We start from the raw sequence: 18,781 nt of genomic DNA on the forward strand, positions 1-18,781 counted from the left end.
ATTATATGAGAAATGTACCGTGTTCCGACACATTAACGATATGCAAAATAACAAAATGCATTTAGTTCTATGTATTCATTTCATTTTCCACCATTACGGTGATTCTACCAAAAAGAATTTCTTAATGGAATATAAGAAATAATTGTCGTTTTCTGTCGTAATTTCTTATCAGTTCTCTAAAATGATTATTTAAGACCTCAATCATATATTTATATCTTGCGTGTCACTTAAAATTTAACCCTTCTGGCCATAATGGAGATTTATGCCCCGGAGATCAAGATTTCATTCTCTAATGGGCAAATAAATCCTACTTTTACATGGGTTATAGTAGAAAGAACCATTTTTACTTGGAATTTAAAATTTTAACCATATAAAAATCGAACAGAAAGGGTAAAGCGTAGCTACTTAAAAATATCTGCATTCACACCATTTACAGATAATGTGCTAGCTTTAAAAAAATGTATTAAAAATGCATATATGATATCATTGCTTAAATTTGGGGTTTTCTGACATTCTGCCGCGGCATTCACATTTTAGAAAGGATAGTGCATGAGGAATATCACTATTAATATACCCTTTCTCTCTCGTCTTTTTTCACATGTATCTGTTTTTCAAAAATTTCAGCTTAGCTAATTTCTCATTCTTGCCAACAAAAACTAGAATTTCAACTGTAACCGAAACCTCGAATTACAGAACACGTCTTTTCGTACTTTCGAATTTAGACAAAACATTGCATTTTCCACAGTTCAGAGCATTTGTTCTGCCAGCGAAAGCAATTGCTCGTGTTTTTTCATTTAAGTACCTCTGCTCAATAGCAAGAAATCTCCCTCGTATATTCAAGTGAAACCTACTCCTCCCTATAATACTTGCCCAGTCTTCCACACTCATTTTTTCGCAAGGGATAATAATACTCATTTCGTAAATTAACGTTGCAGATTTATAGGCGTCTCACGACAAACATGTTTTGAAAGCGTATGGACATCTGGAAATGTTAAGGCTGGACGCTACACCAATAATTGTTTTCTCCAAAACCTGTGATTTTCCCAGACCGAGCCCAAGGCTCTGGATGATGTGGCGATGTAGTTGAGCGAATCCTTTTCTAGTTTGAGACACAAACAATTTTTAAATCGTGCGTTTTTCTTCTATTTCGTGCTATTCTTTTAAACGGACATTTAAATACTGCATCTGAAAAAGCAAAGGTTGAAAAAAGAAAATTTTTCACTTTTCATCTGTTTGTTTTTCCCTTTTGAATTAGAAAAAAAAGGGGGAGAGGGGAAAAAAACTCGTTTTAATCTAAACGCATTCTTATTCAAAATGCTTTTACTTCCCCCCCTTTTTTTTTAATTATTTCTTGGTTCCAAGTAATTATTACCTTCCTTTTTTTAAAAGAGATCAACTGCCATCTGTTTCCATGTCATATCAAATTTTGAAAAAGCTTATTCAAAAGCCGGTTATCAAAAATGAAATTCTATATTTCTGTGAAAACGGTCTATTGTTCAGCGAGTTAGCCTTAGGCTAGAAAATGGATGATGTAACATTCATTTATAGGCTACCAGTTCGTTTGAGAAAATGCAATTTTTTTTCCTTAGAGTTGGAAATCATTCTGAAATTGATTACCTTTGGGAAAATAGACGATTGCATTTACACATAAGTATAATATACACTTATTATTATTATTGTATACGCAGTATAGAGAAAGTATAGTAATCGTCAAAAAATTCGAACTCGAGATTTTGACGAATCTGCTCATTTTAGACCACCCTGAGTATGAAAAACACGATTTTGGAAAATGCCCGCCCGTCCGTCTGTGTCAAAGATAACTCGAAAACGCTTTGAGCTAGACGATTGAAATTTGGTATACGGTCTTCACACCAAATTTCCAGATTTCTATCAAATTTTGAGTAAAATTCGTTCAGGGGAAGGCTGCTGCTATAAGTTAACACTATAACTACAAAATGAAGAGAGCTAGCTCCATAGATAAAATTCGTTACACCTTTAGCATCTATAGTGTAAGCACCCTTCAACTTTTGAATCAAATGCAATGAAGGGCTGACCGTCTGTCGGTCTGTACTTTCGAAAACATATAAACGCGATAACTCAAAAGGCAATGACTTTAATATATTAAATTTGGCGTGGGATTTTATGATTACAAGTGTTATTTGGTTCAAATTTTTGTTTCAATCGCTTGGGGGGGGGGGAAGCCTTTAAATCACAAATTCCATTTTTGGTTACTATTATCGCATGCCAGGGATTTATCGCCAAAAAGCTTGTCAAGGATCACACAGTAGGTTGAGTAAAAGTGCTAAATTCACGCCAAAGATTAATATTTCATGATTATTGCACGCCAATTCCTTGCATAGCTTGCTCTTTAATAACATTTTTATTGAAGTGTATGTGTGGAAATTATGGAAAGATCTCTCCCGCTGGTTAATATTAGAAAATATATTGTAGTGAAAATAATTTTGTTTCTTAAGATCTCAATATTGATTATCGCAACTGGTTATTACATGCATGATTGGGTTAAAATATAACCAACTATCATAAAATATTTCATAGTTACGATTTTTGCCAATGTACCGATTGCTCTAAATGCATTACTTTGCTGTTTGTACATCGATGAGAATTCTATGTTCTTTATAGTAAGTTCTAATGTTAAAAGTCTTAACAACAATAAAGGTCATAATATTTATTTTTTTCCTTTCTCGCCAAGTTTGGGCGTTATTAATTTTTATTTTTTCAAAAATCACGTCGGCTTTGACGCTGAAGCTCAAGTCATTTATATTGACCTTGTTTCAGTAACAGATTTATGCATTTTTTTAAACCCTAGGCAGTACATATTATGAGGCTCCTACCTTTGAAAAGATCAATTTAGTTTCGCAATTCAGTATATTTTTAATTTAATAAAGTATTTATTTTTATGTATAATTTTTTTCAGTGAAAATAACTGGCTTTCTTTATTTATAATAATCTTGTATTTTACGGCATTCATATTTGCATAAAATGCCATCGTAGCAAAGTTCGACGTTTACAAATATTGTAATAACTAAGTGAAGATAATAAATCTTATTGGAGCCTGATCGATTTTACCATTTGTAATATTAATTAATTAAAAATAACAATTTTTTTTTACAAATTTATTTCACTACCAGAAAACAAACTTTTAAATTGCCTGTGTTCGCTTTTGAGCCAGCGGGTCTCTAGGCAGCTGCCAAGTCGGAAAACTTCCACTGATTGTTTCAGATCCATCTAATGCCACTATCTGAATTGAACAGTGATTGTTGAGAGATTTTATGTGATTATTTGTTGAGCTCACTTATTATGTTAACTTTAACCATTATATCGATCACTATAGCATTGAAATATAGCAGACATTACTGTAGTTAAAATGTTCGCCTTTCATTTTTTTTTAAGCAAGTAACGCTCAGAAATTAAGGCAAAAGTTAATTTTAGATTAAGAAATGCGTCCAGGGCTTTTATATATCTTACAGTTTCATAATCTCCAACAGCTACGGAATGTCCATGGTTGTTACGGAAATTAGGTAAAAACTACGTAGTTACGGATATTTAATAAAAAAACGACGAAAAGCTACCAAAAACGGATACATATACCAAAAAATTACCACACACTTTGGTGAGAACTGTCGCTCTTTACAAAAGTGCACGCGGGAGTTTATTATGATGCTACACTGAGCAATGATGACATAAAAAAAAGCAAAAGTGCTTGCTATTTAATGAAAGAAATATATAAATCTCTAAACAAGTAATTTGTTTGCTCAACAAAATCGTGTTATGTGATTTTTTAAAAAAAATATTTAACATATATTTAGTCGATGATAAATGTCTGTTTAATAATTTTGAAAAATGTTTCATAATATTCGTTTGAATTAAAATTGTTTGGAAATATCTATTTATCAATAATTTGTTGATACTTCGTTATATGTAACATATCTATAAGAAGTGTTACTAATGACTGGGTAAGCAATGTTAGTGGGTATACAGTTTATCTATTTGTTTACACCAAGGATGGAACGCATTAATTCAAACGGCGGGAAGTGTGAGTACAAATATGAAATTATACTGCATATACTATATAATATGCACGAAAATCCACTGTATGCAAAAAAGTCGTAAAATATAAAAACTTTGTAATTTTACCTTTTGTATATTCACAAAACTAAGATTTCATCTTAAGCCGGAAGAAAAAAAATTATTATAATTTATATATAAGTCTACTTTCAACCGCCGCCATTTAAAAAGTGTAAGTTGAATGCACTTCGGCAAAAGTATTGCATTTGAGACAGGCTCTATAAGGTGATGGTGCGTGATTTTCCTCTATTGTAGCGTTTGCTTAAACCGGAAGAACTTCGGGAAACCCTCATCCTAGATTATGTTAAGAGTAGCGATGGCCATCTGTTGTTTTTGCTAACTTTCGAAATGGTGATCAATCTAATTGCTCGATGGTCATGAAACAACTCCTCCCTTGTCCTTAGGTATCGATTAAATTATGGGCATTGCAAAGTACAATTAAAGTGCAAAGTGAATAATTAAATGTAAAGAGAATAATTATTTATACGCCGTTTTCTTAATTGTAAATGAAATGTTTATATATCTATTTAAATGTATAATAAATCGCATTCAAAATATGAATTGTATTCACAGGATGTGAATATGAGAAACTGTTTTACTGAAATTTATATTTTTAATTACTGATAATCATTCTTAATGTTTGAAACTATTTGTTGAAATCAAATTCTTTTTATATGCTTTTTAAATTTAATGACATTCGAAGATAAGAGATGAGGCATTAAATTCTGAAATTGTAAAAACTGAAACATTTAATATTCTATCATTATTTAAGCGCTTCATTATAAAGCAAACGCAAATAATTTGATTAGCATTGTATGAATTCCGAAATTTCAACGGAATTGTTCTTAACGATTTGTATGTTTATTAAAAGGTTTTATTTGACAGTTTCTTCTTTTCTTGGCAGAAATCGACGAATTATTACTCCAGTTATAGAATGAATTGTTTCAATGGCAATTATTAAAAAAAAAGTGCAAAGCATTAATTTCCCCCTAACAATGTCAATAACATTCAGCAAATTCCTTTGTGTTCTTAATACCTGGCGCAGTTTTGCTGTACTTACGCATATTTTGTTTCGCCCTTTATCATCAATACATCATTGACGTATGTTTTTTAGCTTTTACCTTGCAAAAGCTACTAGCAACTGAAAATAATAGATAATCTCTTTGTATTTATCTTTTAAACAAATGTTTAATGTAATCATAGTTTATTCACAAATACAATATATTCTCTTCAATTGCTGTACATTTTTCAGTTTATTTGATAAGTAAGGCTATATTTGCTCAAGCTACTTTGCCTTGTATAACATTTCAATGAAAATCCCATTGTTTCTTGTATCATTGATTTTGGCAATTTTGCCCCGTTGTACTTGTTTTCTATTTACCCTATACTGGAGCAAATGGAACAACGTGAGGGTATCTTCTGAAATGGAAATTTCGGGCAAACAACGACAACCTCATTCAAATAGCTTCATGCCGATATCAACTTCATGCTGATTTGTTTGAAATGGGAATCTCTTGAGCTCTCTTAAACCAGTGACTAGTTATACTGGAGGAAATAGAATGTCAGGGATGTTTCTTTCTCTTCTGTTAGTTCTCCTTCCGTGCTTGCTTAGAAGCACTGAAATTTCTTCATTCTTCTTTAGTCTTCTTTGGGAACTTTGATTCATGAATTGATTCATGATTATTTGCAGTGATGTATTGTTAAACATCTTATTCCATTTTACTCGTTAATAAATCACTTTGCTTTAGTATCGGTGCATTTCTTTTCATTATTCAATGTTAAATAACAAGAAAAATCTTTTATAATATATTGCTTCAAACCAAGGAAGATGAAAGTTTAAAAGTTATAATCAGTTAATAATAATTTAAATAGAGTCTAAAATCAAGCATCATGACAATGAAAACTGATGTTGATGTATATGACTGAAATTATTGAAAACTAATTTTAAATTCAGTAATTTCCTTACAAGTTTATTTTAAAAAAAGAAAAATAAATGAAAATGAAATCTACGATCGCAAATTTCAAGTTGTCATATTAAAACATTATTATTTTTAAGTCCTTAATTTTCTTAATTAATTTAAGTCATTAACCAGTTTATACCGGTTTGAAACCATCACGAGACTTCTCTATCGGTCTCTATCCCTCTCTTTCTCTCTCTCTCTCTCTCTATATATATATATATATAATATAACCAATCTAAAGTAAGAAATAGTTTGAAAACGAAACTAAAATGAAAACGAAACAAAACAGTTTCGAAATCGCAACTAAAATTTATTACCTATTCAAACTAAAACCAAAAAAGAACTTCATAGTATTTAGAGAGCGCAATTGCAGCTACTTCTAAAACACAAATGAATTGATACAAACGTATTAGAATCAAGTTAATAGGAAAATAAAAAAAAATCAAATAAAAATTTTTTATTTGATATATATCAGGGGTGTTTGTGTTCCGGGGAAACCCCGGAATTCCGGGGATTTTGAACTTCGATACCCGGAAATTCCGGGGATCGTCGTTCAAAAGGAAGTAGGAATAATAATGAATTATTTATTTTGATCTGGGTAATTTTGTTTGCTTTGAAAGCAGAAAACGCAAGGTCAGTGTGTGTGGTGAAAACTTTTCCTTTCTTTCTCCAAAGGCAGTGATAATGCGTGAAAAGGGGGAAAAAACTTCTTTTTTGTTCTTTCCTTATTGCGAGTTATGACTCATTCCCCCAGTTCTCGGACATTCTCTTCTGGATTCTTTTCGGCAAGTAGGCGCGGCAGAAAAAAAAGGGAGACTTCGTTCGACCAGATGTGCGATCACGTGACCTGGGTTCAAAGGTCTTAATTTTGCAAAATTAATGGTTATTAATTTTGCAAAAAAAGTAATTCATTGAACTTTTATAATTAGGTCATTCAATACTTCATAATCGTAATTTTTCATTTCTCCCCCCCCCCTTCTCGAAACTCCAAAATGTCGGTAGTAAGTCCGTAAAAGTTTCAGGGGATTTTTTGGGGTCCCACAAACACCCCTGATATATATATAAATAAATAAATAATTTTTTTAAACTTTCATTTTCAATTTTTCTAACTGGCAAACAAAGTTTTAAAGCTGGACCGATTTTGAGAAGAAATAACAGCTATGATGTGATAGTTCTACGTCGATCTTTTAAAAAGGCATTTGCTGTCAAAGAAGCATACATTATAACAATAATGCAATACTGGTAAAAGCAGGTAAAAAGATATATGCGATTAAAAGATGAGGATGAAATTTCCCTTGGTGATTTATTCATTGCCTACGCGATTTCGAGCTCCAAAACCCCTTAACCGAAACATCATTTTCTCACAGGATAATAAATAAACACCTAGAAGGACTATTGCAATAATTTTTTTTTTTAAAATTCCAATCGATTGGAATAACATGATCTAAAATATCACAGTATGGTCGGTAATGAGAATTTCATTTTGCTCCGAGTTTTGTGATAAAAATTCAGAAATTTCATATTTTGTCCTTAAAGGTGTTGCATGAAATTTGACTTTTTATTCATGCCTGGAGAACTACACTCATGACTCTCGTTTGATTATATAAAATCCGATGTAAAAAAAATAAAACAGCGGAACATTAGAATTCAATATTCTGACTTCTTTGTAAATTTATGCAAATTTGATTTTCCTGTTTCATGACAATGATTTCCGCAATCGTGAGTTGAGAATTAAAGCTTTTTGACCCCGAAGCATTTTCTAAGAAAGTTTATTAAAGCCTGAAAAGAATGAATGCATGATTATATCTAGTTGAATTTCTGAATTTTATCTACAAAAAGAGGCTTTAGAAACCATTTTCACTAAATGTGATAACCTTTCAAATTTATTCACGAAAGCTTAGTTGAAGCAACGACAACAACTGCATTATCGCTAATGTTACGTGTAAAAACTTTTATAGGTCAAATAAATTTTTACGCCAAGGGCTTAAATGTTTTTTAAAATAATATTTATTCTTTAAAATCAAGGATAGTTCCTTTTGTTATATATGTTTCTTAACAAATGTTTACTTGTTATCTATGCATTTGAAATAAGTGGCGAAATTAAAGAATCAGTCTATAATCACAATGACTTTACTTCTTTCATCAATTTTAACTTCTATGAAAGTTGAGGATCCTTTTGTTCGCCGTCGATAGGCACTTGTCTCCACTGTTCTCAGGTTTCGAGAGAAATCTAAAAGCATTAATTCACAGTGCATTCTCTTTAGGAAAAAACTGAGCAGTATTCCTCAACCATGACCATTTTATTTCAGCAGTTTTTATTTAATATGAAAGCCCATGATCCTTTTATATAATTATTACACCTACTATCTCCTTATATCGATTTATTTCGTTATTTTCTAAGATTTGCTGACTAATCAGAATTTTCTGCGCGTATTATGATGTAGTACTTGGAAGACAGAGCCTAGCTCGGCAGTTTTTTGTAAAGTCGAGTTGTTGTTTTTTTGGAGAAAATATTTTGATACGAATCAGATATTGATTACAAATGAACATTTTTCAATCTTACCTACATATTTTGGTTAACACAAAAATTGCACTGTTGCTATTGGATGTGAGCCAAACGTATTGGTATTCGGATAATGTTATATAGCGCCATCTAACAACATTTTGAGGTACTAGTAGGTTATTATCCTAGGGAAGCAATGTAAATACCACAAAAATTTACGAGACATTGTCAGCAGTTATATATGATATCGTCAACACAAGAACAAATAAAAAAAAGGCTGGTTAGATAATTATAAAGAATAGTCATAAAGAAATGATTTGTATGTGTGTGTGTTGTGTAAAATTCCGTGTTTTCAAAAAAGACCGTGTTTTCAATATAGATAAACTTAAAAAGCAAAACATTTAAATATAAAATTTAATCTAAATCGCTAGAGCCATTTCTGAGATATACGAAATATATAATATACTTGTTTAAAGTTGTAAGGTAACTTAAAATGATATTTCATTTTTTTTTTGTGACAAGATGTATTATAATCAAAATTGATTGATGCAGTATTAAATTAATACTATTAATTATGACATTAGAACACTGATGGTCGAAAGCGGCTATTCTCACTAAAATTGATTTAATTTATGAATGTAATGGAATACATGATGATTTTAACATTCCTCGCAGATTGTTTAAGCTTTTATAAGTTATTATATAATATTCTTTAAATTTAAATCTCATGAAAATACCCCATTTACCCCAATGTTTTTTTCCTTTGAAGAAAATATGCCGAACGGATGTATCTGCAATTCGGCATCCTAGGTGATTTTAAGAGTACTTTAGTTTTCGAAAAATGCAGATAGTATATAGGTTTAAAAATGATGTCATAAACGATGAATAAAGCACACAGATCAAGGAATTTTTCTTTTCCAAAAAATGTCAGCGTACAATTCCCTGCGCTTTGGTCTTCAGCATCTCGACTCTATCCTCACAGGAACCTAACCAGCTGGTTGGCATTTAGTGCAAAAGATGAAAGAAAAATATTTCAAAAGTCGACTTTAGCCAATAACGGTTTTAAATTCTTTTCGGAAAAAAAAAAGCGAAGCAGGAAAAAATATCCCGTTGGAAGGATTGAGAGCTTTAGAGTGGAACTGAAATGGTTTGATATTAAGTTCCATCGACGAAAACAAGATCCCTGGCTGCTATTTTGAGAGTGTTTGTAAAAATCTCTTCGCTTCTCAACTTTATTTCAGCTTTCGGGAAGAACTCGAATACTTTTAAGTCATTTGAAGAGCGTATGGCAAAATTATGTTTTGTGTATTTCTTGTTTTTATTCCTTCCATCATATAAAATGTCATTCGTGCATAGTTTATATGAAAAATCTTCTTCCCAAGTTGCACTTTGTGGAATGTATTCCGCATTTTACTGTAGTAAAGCCGACTGGGCATAGATGCAACCTGGAAAAATGGGTTTATTTAATATTAAATATTAAATTGCGTTATTTAAATGCCTCATGTTTTGCAGAAACGATTTATGGATAATTTTTCGTTGCTTTCTCGTATACATAGTATAGAGAAAATATAGGGATCGTCAAAAAATTCGAACTTGAGATTTTGACGAATCTTCACGTTTTAAATCTCCCCAAGTTCGAAAAACATATTTTTGGAAAATGCCCTTCTGTCTGTCTGTGACAATGATAACTCAAAAACGTTTTGAACTAGACGGATGAAATTTGGTACCAAATTCAAAAGTCTCTACGATCTTTATACCAAATTTGTAAACTTCTATCAAATTTTAAGCAAAATCCATCTAGAAAGAATTTGTTTGTTTGGCTATTCGAATATAAGTTAACATGATAACTACAAAATGAATAGAACTAGATTGATGAAATTCGGTATACACGTTTAACATCTATAATATAGATACCTGTCAAATTTTGAGCGAAATCTAATGAGTGGTTGGCTGTCTGTCGGTCTATGCTTTCATAAAACGGAAAACGCGATGAGTTAAATATATTAAATTTGGTATGGAATTTTGTTACTACAAGTATAGCTTTTTAACAAATCTTTGTTTCAATTGATTGCTCAAAGCGCATCTAAAATATGGAATTGATTTTCTGATACTATTAACCACGTGAGAGGTCTTTATCACCCAATAATTCGCCAAGCATCCTACGATATATTCAGTAAAAATGCTAAATTCACGCCAAAGGTTAATATTTCGTAACTGTTGTACTCCAATGCCATGCAAGGCTTTCTCTAGTATAATACATTTTTTTATTAGAGAGTATACGATGAAATTTTGGGGAGACAACTTCTACTTTATTTAAATCAAATAAAAAACTTTGAAAACAGTGCGGGTTGTTTTCAACTTCAAAAATATGCTCGTGATTTTTATTCGTGTGATATGCATAAAGTGCGCCGTGTGGAGATAATTTTGAAAAATTTTGCAATTGTAAATGGACATGACGTGAAAGTTCAACATAACGAGATTCAATGACATGTGTTTTTATCTTTGTCATGTGACTATGATATTAACATTTTTAGATCGATGTACGATAGAATTGTGGATTTAATTTTAAATGAAGGAGAAAGCCTTACACATTATTCATAGAAATATGTTTGAAATGTTTCTTTTTGCCGAGACTGGATAGACGCGGAACAGAAATCTTTAAAAAAGAATGCAAACTTAACTAAACGTTTCTTGTTTTAATTGTCTTATTAAGATTGCTCAAATGAAGAATCATTCTTACTAAATTAATATCTTTTCAGCCGTTCTTACATGCAAACTCAAATTCTATGCACATAAGAATTTAATGATTCTCTCTGTATTCTCATTCAAAAACAGTATTCTGTGTTCAAAATTCATAACTTTTTAAAAGTATCATTTATACTACAAATTAACATTCGAAATCTAAAAGATCGGTAAAAAAGATATGATTCTATTTTTTATATTTCTAGGTTAGAGCTTAACATAAAATTGAGCATATATTTCTGCTATTAATCTATATTATACGAGCTTTATTTTTTAATATTAATATTTACAAGGCATTAGTATTATACCATGGGAAAGATCATTTAGTATAACATTTTGTCATGTCTTTAAATAATTAATTTAAATTCTTAAGCATGTGTTTGCAGATCTGTTTTTATAAAGCTCGAAGTTAAGGTATGTGACTACGTTCAGTAATAATAATAACGTATAATTGGATAATAAAGTATAATAAGAATAATTCATTTAGTATAACATTTTATCATGTCTTTAAATAATTAATTTAAATTCTTAAGCATGTGTTTGCAGATCTGTTTTTATAAAGCTCGAAGTTAAGGTATGTGACTACGTTCAGTAATAATAATAACGTATAATTGGATAATAAAGTATAATAAGAATATTTCATTTAGTATAACATTTTGTCATGTCTTTAAATAATTAATTTAAATTCTTAAGCATGTGTTTGTAGATCTGTTTTTATAAAGCTCGAAGTTAAGGTATGTGACTACGTTCAGTAATAATAATAACGTATAATTGGATAATAAAGTATAATAAGAATATTTCATTTAGTATAACATTTTATCATGTCTTTAAATAATTAATTTAAATTCTTAAGCATGTGTTTGTAGATCTGTTTTTATAAAGCTCGAAGTTAAGGTATGTGACTACGTTCAGTAATAATAATAACGTATAATTGGATAATAAAGTATAATAAGAATATTTCATTTAGTATAACATTTTATCATGTCTTTAAATAATTAATTTAAATTCTTAAGCATGTGTTTGTAGATCTGTTTTTATAAAGCTCGAAGTTAAGGTATGTGACTACGTTCAGTAATAATAATAACGTATAATTGGATAATAAAGTATAATAAGAATAATAGTAATTGGTAATAAGGCATGATAATAAAGATAATTAATTAATAAGGTATAACAAGAATAATAATAATTGGTAATAGAGGATAATAAGGTATAGTTGGAGAAACTATTTCTGCATGCACACTGAATTTTCTTCATTCAATATCACTGAAGTATCTTGTGATTATTATTTCCAATAGAAAAATTTATTAAACATATGATGTTTCTTTATTTAATTAATATTCATCTTCTTTTAATTTTTTTAAAAACGTTTTCACTGCTTTTATGTATAAATTTCTTAAATTTTGTTTTAGAATATTTTATTAATAACATAAGATTCTACATAAAAAGAAACTTAATTCCAAAAGAGAGAATATATACATTATGCGCCTTAAATCAAAGTCTAATTATTACAAAGATTGATTAAATGGACAATTTATAATTTCCTTTGTACGCTGCAATAGTTTAAAAAAATAGTATATTAATTTAACAGGTTTTTGTTTGATTTGTATGTGACTGTAATCTACATAGATATATCCAGAAGATGTACATATTTAGGTTGTAATTGTTGTAATTCTTGCCTACAATTTTTTAACTCCTTTGTCTTTAATTCAAGCATTTAATTTATGCTCCTTTAAATCTTTACTACATTTATAAGTGTATTAGATTTACATAAAATAAATATTAAACGAATTTATTTTGTATAATGCAATTGTTAGCGATATTTGATTTCTTTATGAAAAATTTATATATACGAAAAATGTATTGTAGAAAGGAAACATTCATAAGCTAGTTTATTAATATTTTAACCTAAAATCTCAATGAGATTTTAAATCTATCATAATCATATGATACTTTTAAGATATGAAGAAAGCAACCTTTTCACTTTAAACTAATCTAAATTAACTCTAAAATAAAAATAATAATTATTTTATATTTGAAGCACGACAAATCTTTAATAATAGAAGTACTTAAATGAATACCAGTTTATCTATAAAGTTTTCTCTGCTATTTAAATCTCCTATACTCATATTTAATTATGTCAGCATACATAGTTTCAAAATTTTTTCCCCACAAAATATTCATGAAAGATTTGTTTTGCATAAACTGATAAGATTACTATATTTGTAAGTTTAAAATGCGATGTGCATAAAGTATTTTGAAGAGATGTTTCTAGTGAATTATTGAAAAGATTAATTTTTAATATTTCATGCTTGTAGAAATTAAATTTTCATAGTATCTCTAGTATAACTATCTTTGAGTGTTTATTTTAACTATTAATGTGTAACTTATTCGCACTTACATTAGGTAGATTTGATTTGGCAGACGATGAAGCATCTTTCCTGCTGGATTATTGTATTTTTCAATTTTTATAAAATTGTTGGAATATTTGAGTATTGCGATTTCGAATAATTAATGGATATTTATAAATGTCTTAAATGTAAGGAATTGAATTTTTTTAGAACAACCTTATGGATTTATTTACATTTGTTAAACAAATCAAACATTTTGATTTGTTCAAAATATGATTTCATATATTTGTGAGAAAATTTGTGATATATTACACGTTAAAAGCAATATCTCTTTTGCGGTTACTGCAGTAAGATGGGGTGAATATTTCGGTCATTTTATTACAATAGTATGAATTTTGAAAGAATTTTTCTGGGATCTCTTATAATCTAGTAGAATGTTGATCTATGGCAGTTTAAATGGAGCTTAAATTGTTTTTGACAAATTAAGAATGTAACTTTGCATATTTAAGTTTTTGAAGGTTGTGGCTCATATGAGCACAAATAACAGTGTTATGTGCTCAGTGACTTTTTAACAGTGTATGTTAAAAAGTGACTTAATCTGTTTTTATGACTATAGAAATGTATATAATTCTCTCATATGTCTGATGAAATATCTAAAATGTAAGAGTACTGATAAGTAAAAGAACATGTGCTTGCTGAAAATAGTAAGACGAAAATACTTCAAACTCAAGAAGAATCAACGAAAATGTTCCAGATTACACTTTATGATTTTAATCATGGGTCGGAAAGCGTGACGTCATATATATACTGTGAAAGCATCTTTAGGCTTATCTTGTCAAAAATTAATAATGTTGTTTTCAACTTTAAAAAGAATCAATCTAAGACTGAATTTTAATGATTTTCCACTCAGCAAGTTCGCTTTGAAATTTGTAAAGTATATTTACTATTCAAACATTAGTAATAAGAAATTGGAGAATCATATTTTAAATTTCTAACTGCGGTGTTTTCAGTTTCTTGCCAAACGTTCTGGGTAATCAGTTTAGAATTTATCAAATGATGCAGCTGAAAGATTATAGAATGCCTATTTCTTGTGTTATAGGTAAATTTGTACTTTCAAAATTCTTGGCAATTCTTAGATGGTTTTTGGGAAACTCTTTGATACTTTTTTTATTATAAAAGAAATTATGTATAAAAGAACTTCTTTTTAATTTTAATATTTCGAAATGATTCATCCCTTCTTTCTCTATTAAAAAAAATGCACTGTTTTTTTTTTGTTTTTTCTTCTTCTCTCAAATGGTGTTTTAATAAAATGTCAAATAAGTAATAATTTCATAATTTGAAGATACCATTAGATATTTTTATAAATTTTATTATCCAACTTTGTATCTTTTCATTCACTGAATAACACATGCTTCAGAACACTTATCACATACTGGCGACATTTATTATTTGAATCGAAAACCAGTTGAATGAATTTCTTATTCAAAACATTCAAGAGCCTTGATATTCGGAATCGAATCTACATTTTTTTTCTCCCCCCTCCCACGCACTTAATGCATTTATGTCGAATTTTTGCCAAACGCTTTCGTTCCATGTGATTCTCAAGAGTAACCGTCATCTTCAATCCGGAAAGATCATCATATTTCAGAAGACCCAGTGAACCTTTATGTTGTTTAAACTAGCAACATTCAACAGCAGCAGCAGCGAATCGCTTTTCTTCAGCAGTTCCTGAAACACTTTTAAAACACGGCGGTGCGCTTTTAAGATGGAGGCATCGGGGGGATCGAAAGTCAGCGAAGGCAGGATTCGTTTCGAATTTAAACGATTCTGGAAACCCTTGACGATCACGATCGATTCTTCCATTGGCCGTTTTAAAATGCTTAAAAAGAGCCATTTTCTCTTGATGTCTTCGCTCAGTCAATACGCTTATTGTTGTCGCGAGCTAATTATATTTCGTTACTGTCGCTCGCGTTCTCACTCCCGGCTGTCTCCTGGGGTTCTTTTCCACCCCCCTGGTCCTCCGACGCTTAATTAACGCGATCGGCAACTTATCGGATCTGCTGCAGGAGGAAAAAGCCGTGTTTATTCTTCTAAGAGATCGGCTTCCGATTGTTGAAGAAAGCGCGACAAACAGTGAGAAACCGATTTTAGAATGAGTGTTGTTCTACTAATAACACCCCTGGAAAAGGTCCGTCTTGTTGCTGTTCGAAGATGGCGCTGATTGGAAATATGGAAATGCGTGAATGTCTGTTTCTTGATAGTCTTTGCTCGGATGATTATAATATTGAAAAAGGATGCTGATGTAGAACATTTTTGTTTTTAAATGCTCCTCAGTATTTCTCTTTCTTTGATCAAAAGAAGCAGAAATGAGATAGATAATGGAAAATTTCTTGGCGTGATATCTAGAATTATTTCAGTTCTTTGTGTTTGATCTAGATCGATTCTGTCTGATAATATATTTTTTTAAAAAGAGAGATCTGTATTTAAAAAAGGGAAATGGCGTTTACTATTATGTTAATGCAGAGAAGTTTGGTATAGTGATTATCGAATTATTTCGTGAAGAAATGAAAGCTAATATTTTGGGACTCTTGCACTTCATTCTTGATAATAATAATTTTATCCATGTAATAAAAGCAAACACCTTTCTATAAAGTTTTTCTATCTTTAATTGATATGCTGATCAAAATTCTAGAAACGAAGTAAAAATTATAAATAAGTAAAGCACTGATATAAACAATTTTAAAAGTAAATTGAGTAACTGTAAATTGAAGAATTTTTACCTTGATATATTTTGATTTTTAATAAATGTTTTGAAATTTTATTTCTGTTCTTTTTTTATCGTTGCTCAAATAGCTTCTCGCTTCTTATATATACTATATATTTGTTTTGACTTCCATATTTTGGATTGAATAATTTTTGTAATACAGTAATAAGAACACGTTAAAGAAACATTTTTATTGTTTGCTGCTTTTTAGTCTGTGATATATATTTTGGAATTCATAATTATAATTATTAAGAATTCTTGCGACCAGTTTATCTCAAATTCACTACCAAATAACATCAGCCACATGGAAAATTAAATTGAATTAATAATTAATTGCTTAGGATGCTCTGAAAATATGGTACAGATGCGCAGATCAAAATTTCAGCCTTTTGGAAAATCAAGAAACGAGTAAATAAGAATAGATTACTAAATTTCAGTTGTTACAGACATGAAAGATGTCAAATAAAAGCACATGAAAAGGAAACAATTAACAGTTTCTGACTCGTGTAATACATGTTGCACTATATTCTCCTCTAATCAGTTTCTGTGAAAACTGACAAATATAGTGTTATACTGTTTTATTAAAAACATTAAGTAATGTTCTATTACAATTTTCAGAAATTGATTGGCATCATTTCTTTCACGATATAATAATTATATCAATAATTTCAGTACAGTTTAGGATTTTTTTGAAACTGACTGATGAAATGTTTTCAGTTCCAACTAATTAATATGCCTTTAATATACTTTTTTTTTACCCATGATTCAGTTAAATTCCTTTGAAATATTTATTTATTTTATCTGTTTAACATATTTTTAATTTCTGAGGATTCATGGTTACATTTATTATATTTTAAAACTAATATAAAGTATTAGAAAGTCCATCTTTGGTGTTTTTTAAAAAAGGATCATAAACGTACGTTATTTTATTACATGCATTTTGTGTTATTATTTTTTCAGAATAGTTGTATCATTGCCCTTTCTTAATGGCTAAAAAAATTCATCTACCTGATAGCAGAATGTAAAGTAAAAATAAAACTAATTTGAAACTACGTAGGTAATGGTAAAGCAATAAACCAAAAGCAGTAAGCAATAAACAAAAGCAGAAACCAAAAACAGTATTTTACGGCAATAAAACATGTAACAATTGAATTTGTTGAAATTTCATGTTTTTGATTTGAAAATGTCAATATTTTATTTTGTTTCACCATTCCTATCCATTTCACCAATACTGTTTTCATTACTAATCAATCCTTCAAAAATTTTATTTCGTTAAAAATCGCTTAAAAGTTTACATGTGTTTTAAATTTTTAAGAGCCTTCCTTTCTCTTGGCTATCATATGCCAATAAGAATTTTCATTCAAAATTTATACTTAATTGCTTTAAATCATATAAAAATTAGTTTGTCATATATTTATTTAATACTTCTTTAATTCAAATAGAAAATTTTCTAAAGAAAAAGGAAATATTAGTTTTCTTCTCACAATTGTAAATGTAGTTATTATGAATTTGTAGGGCATAATTAAATAGATATAAAAATACTGAAATTCAAATACAATATTTGACATCTCAACGAATTAAAAGTGTATGGTTTACGTTATTCATTTGTGCAACTAAATTGTCGACAGTTTAATTCTTTTAAATTTGTGTAATAATTTTGGAGGGAAAACTGACAGATATTTTTTTATAGAAGGAAATTATTAAATGCAACAAAAATAGAAGTGAAGTCGAAGAAAAATTTAAGAAAACTATGAAAATATATTTGTGTGCTGGTAAATTTTTTAATATATTGCAATCCAATTTGTTTCTTCACTCAATAAAACTAAAATTTTTTTAATGTATTTTAATGTATAAATATTTATATTTAATATACAAAATGCATATGAATACATAAAATTTAATAATAAGAATATTATTTTTAAAATCTTAATAATATTTTTAATATAATTATTTATAGATAGATATTATTTTTAAAAAGTTCTTGATAAATTTTGAATATAATTTTAATACATGAAAAAATTGATAACTTATGGCTTATAATGAGATACATTTAAAACATATGAGATTTTATCTAAATATTTGATGACAATAAGCTCAGCACTTGATAATATTTGTATTAATGTTTGAAGTCTGGCTATTGCCAGACTTCAAACATTAATACAAATAGAAGTCAAACAAATATTTCACATTTTTATAGAAAATTTACTTTATATCCAGTTTAATCACGATAAATACATCCTAACTAAATAATCTTTATTTGCTTTGAAAAATGTCAATTTATCTTCGCTTTTTTATTAATAGAAGAATTATAATAGCTGCCTAGGTGACAATTGAATTCGATCTCAAAAGATAATTTAATTTGATTGCATAAATTTTA

At 29.2% G+C, this 18,781-nt stretch overlaps 1 protein-coding gene across 5 annotated transcripts in view; it reads left to right on the top strand.

The window, feature by feature from the left end:
- LOC129962123 (transducin-like enhancer protein 4) overlaps nucleotides 1-18,781 on the top strand; it is a 334,765-nt gene that overhangs the window by 51,738 nt on the left and 264,246 nt on the right. The window lies entirely within an intron of this gene.

Source organism: Argiope bruennichi, chromosome 2 (genome assembly GCF_947563725.1).
Source record: "Argiope bruennichi chromosome 2, qqArgBrue1.1, whole genome shotgun sequence".
Taxonomy (NCBI): domain Eukaryota; kingdom Metazoa; phylum Arthropoda; class Arachnida; order Araneae; family Araneidae; genus Argiope; species Argiope bruennichi.